Raw genomic sequence first — 12,036 nt, forward strand, 5'->3', positions numbered from 1 at the left:
GGAACCTTCCTTTTCCCTAGCCTGCTCTTCTTGGGATGTCTCTCCATCTCATGCTCAGATTTTTGTGGCTCCCAATTGAGATCAAGATCATCAGAAGGGATGCTTGGTGAAGAACTCGATAGACTAAACCTCCTATTCCTTGGAGGGGATTTGGAAAACAATAGATCTCCTGCATGAGGTGCTGCCTCTTCGTGCTCTGCATCAGGCTCAATTTCCTGAACTGCCCCGACTTCGGGAGGAACAACAACTACTATTGCCGGTGGTGGTTCTTGAACAACAACTATTGCAGGCGGTGGTTGTGGTTGTTGTTTTCGTTGAACATCTACTATTGCGGGCGGTGGTTGTTGAACAACTACTATTGCTGGCGGTGGCTCAGGTTGAACATCTACTATTGCGGGCGCTGGTTGTTGTTCACCACTTTTCTGCTGTGTTCCCTCTTGCGTGGAATGTGTACTACTTTGAGATAGCGATAAGTTCAGGTCAGGCTCAGTATCACTGCTTTCCACCATAAGCTGGCTACCTCTTCCCCACTCATCTGCTTGGGTCTGGGTTTGTGGCTTGGGCCCACTGATGCGGAGGTGCTGGCCCCAGCTTGGACCCCGGTCACTGCTGCTGCAGGCGTACTTTTTTTTTCCCCAAAAAAGGTTTTCGGGTCAACACCAGACTTAAGTGTCACTTCCTTCTTCTGTTCTTCCTTCTTCTCAGCAACTTTCTTGGTCTTGGAGGACCTGGTACCTGCTTTCTTTGGGCCCATCTGCTTCAGATGTCAGCAGCAGCACTCAGTTGCACAAGTTGCTGAGAATGATGTCTGGTCAGGTTAGTCACACCACACGTGACGTAGTACAGAAGGACGTCCGTCTGGCAGTAGAACAGGCGATGAATGATGACAGACACCTCCTCTTCAGTCTTTTGTGCACCTACAAGCAAAGAAGGCAGAACAACATCAGTCGAATGTGGATTTTTGTAGCTTTAATTTTAATTACTAATAGAAGTATTAGTACAACCAGTAAGAGTAAGAATAGCAAAGAACTAAAATGCAAATGTAGTGGAAGTGCAACTTGTTTATCCTTAATTTGTGCATCATTTCGGATGGATGCAGCATCAGTGACCTGCAGCAGATAGCAATGGGGATGTGAACAGTAGTAAGCCAACAGGAACAATGGCAAGACACAGGCCAATTTGTCAAAAACAAAACAGCACACTACTACTACCACCACCACAGCTCCACATGGGCACTCTCATCACAGGTACATGGGTAAAGGCCAGAAAACAATAAACTCAAGCAGGCCTATATCCCTCCCTATATGGCCAGAAAAAGGAGGATGCCTGCATCACAGGTTAATGCAAAAAAGTCAATCCCCATGGCTACAAGGTTTGAAAGTTACACAACAACACAAACAACAAAGGCATTTAGAGTTTTCACCCAAACAGTTAACTACACCCCAAACACCACATTTGAAAATTCAATGCATTGCCACCCATGCCCTAAATCATGTTAAATTCAACAGACAAAATGGACAACGCTACATCAAGCATCCTGCTGACTATCTCTGGGACTCTAGGCCTACTGGCAGAAAAAAATCACACAAGTTTGTAGGCCTGAGACAAAAAAAACTAAACCACGATGGAAGGTCACACAAAATGGCCACCCCCACATGGCCTGGTGGCCACCCCAAAAAACATGAAAAGAAAGAGAAGACAGACAATACATTCCTATGGCAAAAGGACAATGCTTGGCTTGACAAAATGGCCGCCAAGCCGCCCACATGGTCAGGCCACCCTCAAACAACAAAGTACATAGAGGACAGAAACAGTAAGTGGTCCATGCTCCAAAAACTACAAGCAAATGACAACCTGAGGAGTTTCTTTTAGCAAAATGAACAGCATCTACATTTTCAGGAACGTTTTAGGCAACTCGAGAGATATTGCTCGCGAGAATGCAAATTCGGCGTGTTCGGCAGCGCGAACTGTACAATACGTCATTATCGCGTGCCCGAGCACGCACATGGAGCGTGCGAAGAAGACAAAAACTGTAAGGTCGCGTTGTAGCACTGTGCAAAGTTACCAAAACTACGCAAGCTGAATTCTAGGGTTACCTAGTGCGCAGAAAAAGCCATATTATTCAACACACACCCACAACCTGCAATTCAACACCAAACACACATTTTGCTAATTAATCCAAAGCCATCCATGACCTACATGATGTTACACTTACAACTTAAACACCCCTATAACAGTTGAACAACTTTCATGCACCCATGATGAGGACCGTAGTAGTACCCTTGGGCCTGCTGGCAGAGTAGGCCACATGCTTGGAGGCCTATGGCAAAAACACAGAGGCTACTACTAGTACCAGGAAATGGCCGCCATGACATGGACAGGCGGTCACAATAAAAAAAAGAAAAGGAATAAAAAAATAAGAAAGGAATAAAAGTAAAAAACAGACAAAGAAGGCCTATAGGAAAAGCAAAATGCATGGCTTCACCAAATGGGAATGGGCACCAGCCCCATGGTCAGCCCACCAACAAGAAAGTACATACATTTTAAATAAACTCAAGCAGGTCTATCAATAACCCTATATAGCCAGAAAAAGGAGGATGCCTGTTACACCACACAGGTTAATGCAAAAAAGAAAATCCCCATGGCTACAAGGTTTGAAAGTTACACAACAACACAAACAACAAAGGCATTTAGAGTTTTCACCCAAACAGTTAACTACACCCCAAATACCACATTTGAAAATTCAATGCATTGCCACCCATGCCCTAAATGATGTTAAATTCAACAGACAAAATGGACAACGCTACATCAAGCATCCCGCTGACTATCTCTGGGACTCTAGGCCTACTGGCAGAAAAAAATCACACAAGTTTGTAGGCCTGCGGCAAAAATACTAAACCACGATGGAAGGTCACACAAAATGGCCACCCCCACATGGCCTGGTGGCCACCCCAAAAAACATGAAAAGAAAGAGAAGACAGACAATACATTCCTATGGCAAAAGGACAATGCTTGGCTTGACAAAATGGCCGCCAAGCCGCCCACATGGTCAGGCCACCCTCAAACAACAAAGTACATACAGGACAGAAACTGTAAGTGGTCCATGCTCCAAAAACTACAAGCAAATGACAACCTGAGGAGTTTCTTTTAGCAAAATGAACAGCATCTACATTTTCAGGAACGTTTTAGGCAACTCGAGAGATATTGCTCGCGAGAATGCAAATTCGGCGTGTTCGGCAGCGCGAACTGTACAATACGTCATTATCGCGTGCCCGAGCACGCACATGGAGCGTGCGAAGAAGACAAAAACTGTAAGGTCGCGTTGTAGCACTGTGCAAAGTTACCAAAACTACGCAAGCTGAATTCTAGGGTTACCTAGTGCGCAGAAAAAGCCATATTATTCAACACACACCCACAACCTGCAATTCAACACCAAACACACATTTTGCTAATTAATCCAAAGCCATCCATGACCTACATGATGTTACACTTACAACTTAAACACCCCTATAACAGTTGAACAACTTTCATGCACCCATGATGAGGACCGTAGTAGTACCCTTGGGCCTGCTGGCAGAGTAGGCCACATGCTTGGAGGCCTATGGCAAAAACACAGAGGCTACTACTAGTACCAGGAAATGGCCGCCATGACATGGACAGGCGGTCACAATAAAAAAAAGAAAAGGAATAAAAAAATAAGAAAGGAATAAAAGTAAAAAACAGACAAAGAAGGCCTATAGGAAAAGCAAAATGCATGGCTTCACCAAATGGGAATGGGCACCAGCCCCATGGTCAGCCCACCAACAAGAAAGTACATACATTTTAAATAAACTCAAGCAGGTCTATCAATAACCCTATATAGCCAGAAAAAGGAGGATGCCTGTTACACCACACAGGTTAATGCAAAAAAGAAAATCCCCATGGCTACAAGGTTTGAAAGTTACACAACAACACAAACAACAAAGGCATTTAGAGTTTTCACCCAAACAGTTAACTACACCCCAAATACCACATTTGAAAATTCAATGCATTGCCACCCATGCCCTAAATGATGTTAAATTCAACAGACAAAATGGACAACGCTACATCAAGCATCCCGCTGACTATCTCTGGGACTCTAGGCCTACTGGCAGAAAAAAATCAGACAAGTTTGTAGGCCTGCGGCAAAAATACTAAACCACGATGGAAGGTCACACAAAATGGCCGCCCCCACATGGTCTGGCCACCCCCAAAAACATGAAAAGAAAGAGAAGACAGACAATACATTCCTATGGCAAAAGGACAATGCTTGGCTTGACAAAATGGCCGCCAAGCCGCCCACATGGTCAGGCCACCCTCAAACAACAAAGTACATAGAGGACAGAAACAGTAAGTGGTCCATGCTCCAAAAACTACAAGCAAATGACAACCTGAGGAGTTTCTTTTAGCAAAATGAACAGCATCTACATTTTTGGGAACGTTTTAGGCAACTCGAAAGATATTGCTCGCGAGAATGCAAATTCGGCGTGTTCGGCAGCGCGAACTGTACAAAACGTCGTTATCGCGTGCCCGAGCACGCACATTGAGCGTGCGAAGAAGACAAAAACTGTAAGGTCGCGTTGTAGCACTGTGCAAAGTTACCAAAACTACGCGAGCTGAATTCTAGGGTTACCTAGTGCACAGAAAAAGCCATATTATTCAACACACACCCAAAACCTGCAATTCAACACCAAAAACACATTTTGCTAATCAATCCAAAGCCATCCATTACCTATGATGTTACACTTACAACTTAAACACCCCAAAATCAGTTGGACAACTTTCATGCACCCATGATGAGGACTCTAGTAGTACCCTTGGGCCTACTGGCAGAGTAGACCACAAGCTTGGAGGCCTATGACAAAAACACAGTGGCTACAAACACAAAATGGCCACCACCACCTGGCCAAGCCACCTACAGAAAGTAAATGAACTCAAGCAGGCCTACACTAACTACATGAACTACTAGGATTACCTAATTTTACTAAAAAAAAATTAAATTCCACTACAACAGAGTATGCAATTAAATCCAATGCCATCCATGATGTTTTACAGACACAACAGAAACATGGGTGGACCCTTGGGTACCTCTAGGCCTACTGGATGAAATTTCAAACACATACAACTTGGCCCCTCATGAAAGTACAGGCCTCCCTCAATAATATTTTTTAAGAAAGATTGAGAAGCACAGAAAACTGTAGTTAAAAAAAACCCAAACCAAACAAACATTTACAGTACACCAATTCTCAATTCTCAAACTTACTTGTAAAAGAAAAGTTCAAATCCAAAATTCCTCAATAAATCCAATTAAATACTATGATGCAGCAGACATACACAAAGAGTGATCCTTCCAGCTCCAATTCCAAATGAAAGTGAACACCACATGGACAAAGCACTGGGAGGAGCCTGGTGGACAGGAACAGAAGGTTGGAGACTCAGGGGCACTTCCTTTCTCTTGAAAAAAAGAGTAGAAACAAAAAGAGGACTCCTAGCCCAAAGAAATACAGCCAAATCACAATCTGAGGGGTTAAATGAACATTTTTGAGAAGATTTTAACATGCTCGGGAGATATTCTGTGCCAGATTGCAGTTTCTGCGTGTTCGGAAACGCGATTTTATCAACATGGCGCTGCAAGGAGGATCGCACGTCCCAATGACATGTTCGCGTGTCCGAATGACGTAATCGCGTCCTGAAAGTTGCATGGGATTGTGCGGCCGGATTCCAAACATCGTAGCGAACGCAACCGGGAGAGAAAAGTGAGAAAGCGAACGCAGAACAACGGTAAGTCATTACCGCGCACGCGAGAATGCTATTGAGCGCGCGAGGAAGAAAAACTACTACGCTACGCTGTAGATTGTGAAGTAGTTGACAACTTCGCGCTCGCTGCGAAGTGCGAAGTTGCCGAAAATTCGCAAACTCCGCGAACGGAGCATAGTTCTCCACCACCTTCCCGGAGAGCTGGAAGCACGTCGAGATCAACGCCTTGCTCAAGAAACTCAAGGCAGATCCGTGGGACCTCAAGAACCTCCGTCCCATCTCCCTGCTCCCGTTCCCGGCAAAGATCATCGAGAAAACCGTCAACAAACAGCTGACCCACTACCTCGAGGAGAACAGCATTCTGGACCCGTCCCAGTCTGGGTTTCCCAGCAACCACTGCACCGAAACTGCCCTCATCGCCGCCACTGATGACATCAGGGCCCTGCTAGACAATGGCGAAACTGTGGGCCTCATCCTCCTGGACCTATCAGCCGCCTTCGACAAGGTCTGCCACCGCACCCTACGCACACGCCTCCACAGCGCAGGAATCCGAGACAAGGCTCTAGAATGGACCACCTCCTTCCTCTCCGGCAGAACTCAGAGCGTCCGCTTCCCCCCGTTCTGTTCCGAAGCCTCTGAGATCATCTGCGGCGTACCCCAAGGATCATCCCTCAGCCTGGCATTGTTCAACATCTACATGGTCCCGCTCGCTGACGTCACCAGACTGCACAACCTCAACATCATCTCCTATGCTGACAACACACAGCTGATCCTATCCCTCACCAAGGACCCCCTCACTGCCAAAACCAACCTCCACAAAGGAATGAAAGCCATCACCAAATGGATGAAGAACAGCCGTCTGAAGCTGAACTCGGACAAGACGGAGGTCCTCATCATCTGCTCCCCCCCCTCAGCCAGGGACAACTCCTGGTGGCCGACCGCCCTGGGAGCAGCACCGACACCCACCGACCACCCACGCAACCTGGGGTTCATCCTCGACTCAACGCTCACCATGACCAAACAAGTCAACGCCATCTCATCCTCCTGCTTCAACACCCTCCGCATGCTCCGCAAGATCTACAGGTGGATCTCCATCAACAGAAGAAGAATGGTCACCCAGGCCCTCATCAACAGCAGGCTGGACTACGGAACGCCCTCTACGCTGGAGCCCCAGCCAAACTACTGAAATGACTGCATTGCATACAGAACGCGTCTGCCCGCATGATCCTCGACATCCCTCGACACAGCCACATCACTAGGGGTGGGCGGAAATTGCGTAGTTGCAAATTACCCACATTTCGCAAATTCCGCGAGCAAAACGGAATTTACAGTCCAGACCTACACATCACACCCCACCTGGGAGACCTGCACTGGCTGCCCGTCAACAAGAGGATCACCTTCAAGCTCCTCACCCACGCACACAAGGCACTCCATGACACCGGACCAGCATACCTCAACAGATGACTCACCTTCTACACCCCGAACCGCCAGCTCTGCGCCTCCAACCGTACCCTCGCCACCGTCCCCCGCATCCGAAGAGCAACCTCCGGCGGCAGATCGTTCTCCTACCTCTCCACCAAGACCTGGAACACCCTCCCCATCCTCCTACGGCAGACCCAAGACCTACTAACCTACAGGATGCTACTCAAGACCTGGCTATTCGAGCAGTAGCAGCACCCCCCCCCAGCGCCATGAGACCCTCACGGGTGAGTGGTGCGCTTGAGTGATTGATTGATTAATTACAAGTCATAGGATTGGGTTGGATTTTTACCACATAAGGTAAGTATTTCACGTTTTCATCAAGAAAATGAGGCATAATATAGAAAACTGTTTTTTAAAACTCTGAAATCCGTATGCTTTGCCGTTTTTCTGGGCTTTTTCCCTGAAACATTTTAAAAGGTTTAACCTGCTGAAACTTATCTGGGGTAGACTGCGGGGCTTTGATAATTATTACATAATATATTGAACGGAAGTACACATTTTCCGACCCAGAGTTAGCGGTCTTAGCAGAGAAGTTAATCAAGTGTCATGACAAATCTATGGATCATTTGATGTTGAAAACACCTGCAAAAACACGCTGCAGTCTATGGAAGCAAATTCAATCAAAAAAGGGGGGGAGATGGAGGCACTGGGAGGGTTCACCCTCCAATGTACATGTAGTTCACAAACAATCTGTAAATGTCAGATCCAAAAACCCTAACCAATGGAATGGGGATTCCGTTGAATGCGCGGAAAAACAAGACCCCTTCCAAAGAAAAGAAAATTATTTTCTTGAGTCCCCTCACTCGCTAGCTAGATATTTTTAACATCACTTTAACCACTCCACGAACACTGCACTACACATGTCTTCACAAAAAGGTGCTCCTATGTAGTTCTGCAAGACACAGCATTCCCCAAGCAGCAGCTGTTGGGGATGACCCCAGTGATGAAGCATGTCACCTAGGGGCAACCCTGGGTGAGTGAGGGGACTCAAGAAAAGAATTTTCTTTTCTTTGGACAGGGGTCTTGTTTTTTCACGCATTCAGCGTAATCTCCATTCCCTTGCTTAGGTTTTTTGGATCTATCATTTACAGATTTTTTTGTGAACTATGGAAACAAATTACCATGAAGGTTAATGATAAAGGCGTGGAGTGTGGTGGTAGGTCTGAGGAAACTGGTATAAGTATTAATCGTGATTTTTTACTTTCTGTGTGATGTAGTCTGTTGCTGTAGTGTTACATGAGAAATTAAATTGTTCTTAGGATGGGAGGACATGTACACAGGATGTATGGTGCAGTCCTCAAGAACACACAAACAGGCTCTAAATTCAACACAGGGCACACTTACCTGGTGTGTGATGTGCAGTGAACTTTTTTAGGAGCACATGGTGCAAACCAGGACACTGCATTACATTCTTAAAGGAAAACACTGTCCTCAGCATAGCCACAAACTCAGAGTTTGTGTCTATGTTGAGGAGAGCACATTAGTGATACACTTTGCTGCAATTTGAAAATGAGACTCCATCGTTCACTGGAGGTGAAGCAGACTCTCTTTGCAAAGAGGGGAAAGCATCACCATACATCTAAGAGTTTGTGTTAGAGCACTCTCCTGCATTGTTATGCCTGAGAAGGGCCCAGAGAACCTGTTCATTGCACAAGGCAACAGGTTCTGTGCCTCTGCGTCTGTAATACTTTAAAAAAAATCTTTTTATTCACATTTCAAAAATAAAAAAAACACTAATGCTTCGTTACAACATACCGTTTGCGTCAGAACAGCCAAGTACAACATGTGACCAATCAACACCATGATAAAGAGACGTGACAAAAGCAGACTTCTACAATCAATGTTCAATGAGTCGGGCGAGATACTTGTGAATACTAGGTTCAGTCCGCCACACCCTGTGTGTCGGCACGGCTTGTCTTTGCAGATACAAGTGCAGTGGCTCCCAAATGTCCCTGGGCTTAGAGGAAAGCGGCAGTTCCTCCGCATATAGTTCCAGCTTCTCTTTACTATAGACGATGTCTTTGATCCATTGCTCAACGCTTGGTGTTCAAGTACTGTCCCACGTTATGGCGACTCCCCGCTTAGCTATGAGCAGGCCAAAGCGTACAAATTTCCCCAGGACTCCTTTTACATGCGGAACAGAACTCAGAAGACAAACCAGAGGTGTACACTGGATATCCGAACCACATATTTCTTTTATACTTTGCACCACTCGCTCCCAGTAGCAAGCCACCCTCCCACACTCCCAGGCAAGATGCATAAAGTCAGCTTCCAGCTGCCCACAGCGTTTACATCTGCTATCGTCCCTCAAACAAAATTTATATAGGCGAAGGGGCGTGTGGTATGTCTGATGTAAATATTTAAAATGTACGATACAGAGGTTCCCGTTGGGGGAGAGTTTGCCAGTGAGACTACACGCATGCTCCCAGTCTTTCAAAGTCAGAGGTGTGGTCAGTACAGCGTTCCACCTTGCAAGACTCCCGTCTGGCTTACTGACCCTCTGAGCCCCTATTACCCTGTACAGCCTCGTGATTAACTTCTTGCGTGTGGGGGTGGTCAATAGCAGTTGAAGAGATTCGAGTGTCAGCAGTTCAACCGGGTATGTGGGGTAGTGCGTTCTGATAGCTTGCCGTAAGCGGGATTAGTAATGTACATGTAAATATGCAGGGATTAGGAAGGTGCCGCCCGGGTAGAGGTCCTGCATGGTGGTCAGTCCCGCCTCCCTGAGCAAACGCATGGGACCGGTTTCCTGCGTCACTGAGAGCGCCGCATGGCATTCTATTGTCATCGCAGGGGTATAGAGCGGCAGTTTTTTCGCCAGCTTCCCAATAGCACGCAATGCTGCTATCGTAGTGTCAATCGTGTTTATTTGCCGTTTTTGGGGTGTCGCGCCGTGTATGAGAGATAATACTTCGGGGAGGGTCCGGCGAGGTGTATCCCTCTTCAACAGCCACATGGGGTATGAAGTCATGGTGTTTACTTAGTAGTAGGCATATTGTCCCTGCGCATTCAGATAGTATATATATAGGTCCGGTACGCTGAAACCCCCCCCGGGCAAAGTCTAGAGTGATAGTGTCCCTGGCCACTCGGGCTTGCTTGCCCCCCAAATCAGCCGGAATATAGAGGTACGCAGTGTAGTGAAAAATCCCTGTGTCAGTTTTATTGGGATGTTAGAGAAGAGATACAGGAAGCGGGGCAACACCACCATTTTGATAATAGCAATACGATCCACCAGGGACAATGGCAGTGCTATCCATGTATCTATGTGGTGATCCTGCATGGTGCAGGCCCGCCCATAGTTCTCTTCTCATCACCCAGACCCAGATTCCCAAGTACTTCACTGGGTCTGCTGTCCATAATTTTGAGTACTATAGGGGAGGTGCCGAGGTAACTGCCGTCAGGGGAATAATGATTGACTTTTCCAATTGATAGTGAGGCCTGCGATAAGTCCGAACCTGGTATACGCCTGCAGCACCTGCACCAGATATTGCGTCGGTTCCCTTAGAAATAAGACCATATCATTGGCGTATAGCGAAATGCCCACCGGCCGATGATTGAAATTTAGGGCGGTCTCTCTATGTCTCTGCCGTATTGCACACATCAGTGGCTCGATGGCGATGGCAAAGAGCAATGGCGACAATGGACAGCCCTGGCGGGTGCCCCTCTGGATAGAAAAAGCCTCAGACGTTAGCCCCCCAACACAAATTCTCGCCAACGGATCCGTGTATAAGATCCTGATCCACCCAGGAACAGTAATGGGAATTCCATATGCTGTTTAATGTGAAACATGTAGTTCCAATCTATAGAGTCCAACACCTTGGCTACGTCAAGCATGACCGGCGCAGCGTGTAAATTAGGGTCATGAACATGCATCTAAGCGAAAATGGTCCGCAAGAAGGGTATAAATCCCGATTGGTCTGGCAGGACCAAGCACGGCATTAATGGCTGGAGTTTTGTGGCCAAAATCTTGGCTAGTATTTTTGCATCAATGTTAATCAAAGATAGAGGCCGGTAATATTCACAGGCATCGGGAGCCTTATCTTTCTTTAGAAGAGTAATTATAAGAGCCTGCCGGAGGGAAGGAGGTAATATGCCGGCATTGTGTGCCTCTGCAAACATCTCCAATAAATGTGGAGCCTGGAGGTCCACATAGGCATTGTAAAATTCCACAGTTATACATTCGGCAGAGCACATATCGCGGGATTTAATGTCCGTTATGTCTATCGGTTGACTCAAATACTCCCTATGACTGTCAGCCAGCCATGTGCAAGCTATGTTTTCCAGATACTCCTCAGATGCGGAGTCTGGTCCTGTCCCCCGAGACGTATACATACCAGCATAGTACTCTCCGAACTGTGCTAATATGTCCATTGGAGTATAATGCTTCCTACCCTGAGAGTCAACTATTTTATCAATATGGTAATGGTCTTCACGCATTTTAAGTTTCCCAGCCAGGGTGCGGCCCGGTCTCCCGCCTTCGGCGTAACGCCTGGCTACATGTCAACGATTAATGTATCATTCCCGTATCCGCGGCCTTGTTGTATTCATGAATCAGAACTTGGTTGCGCGATAATGTGTCCAGGGAGGGGATAACTGTGTAGGCTCTCTCAAGGCTTTTCAGGGTGGCTTCTAGGTTACTAAGTTGTGCTCTGAGATCCTTCAATATACCGGCAGTGGTGCTCATGCAGACTCCCCGAATTCTTACTTTGAACGCTTCCCATAATGTGGCAGCGCTATCAACAGTGTCCTCGTTCTCTAGGAAGTAGTTTTCTATTGCCT

Source organism: Lissotriton helveticus, chromosome 6, assembly GCF_964261635.1.
Source record: "Lissotriton helveticus chromosome 6, aLisHel1.1, whole genome shotgun sequence".
In the NCBI taxonomy this organism is placed as follows: Eukaryota; Metazoa; Chordata; class Amphibia; order Caudata; family Salamandridae; genus Lissotriton; species Lissotriton helveticus.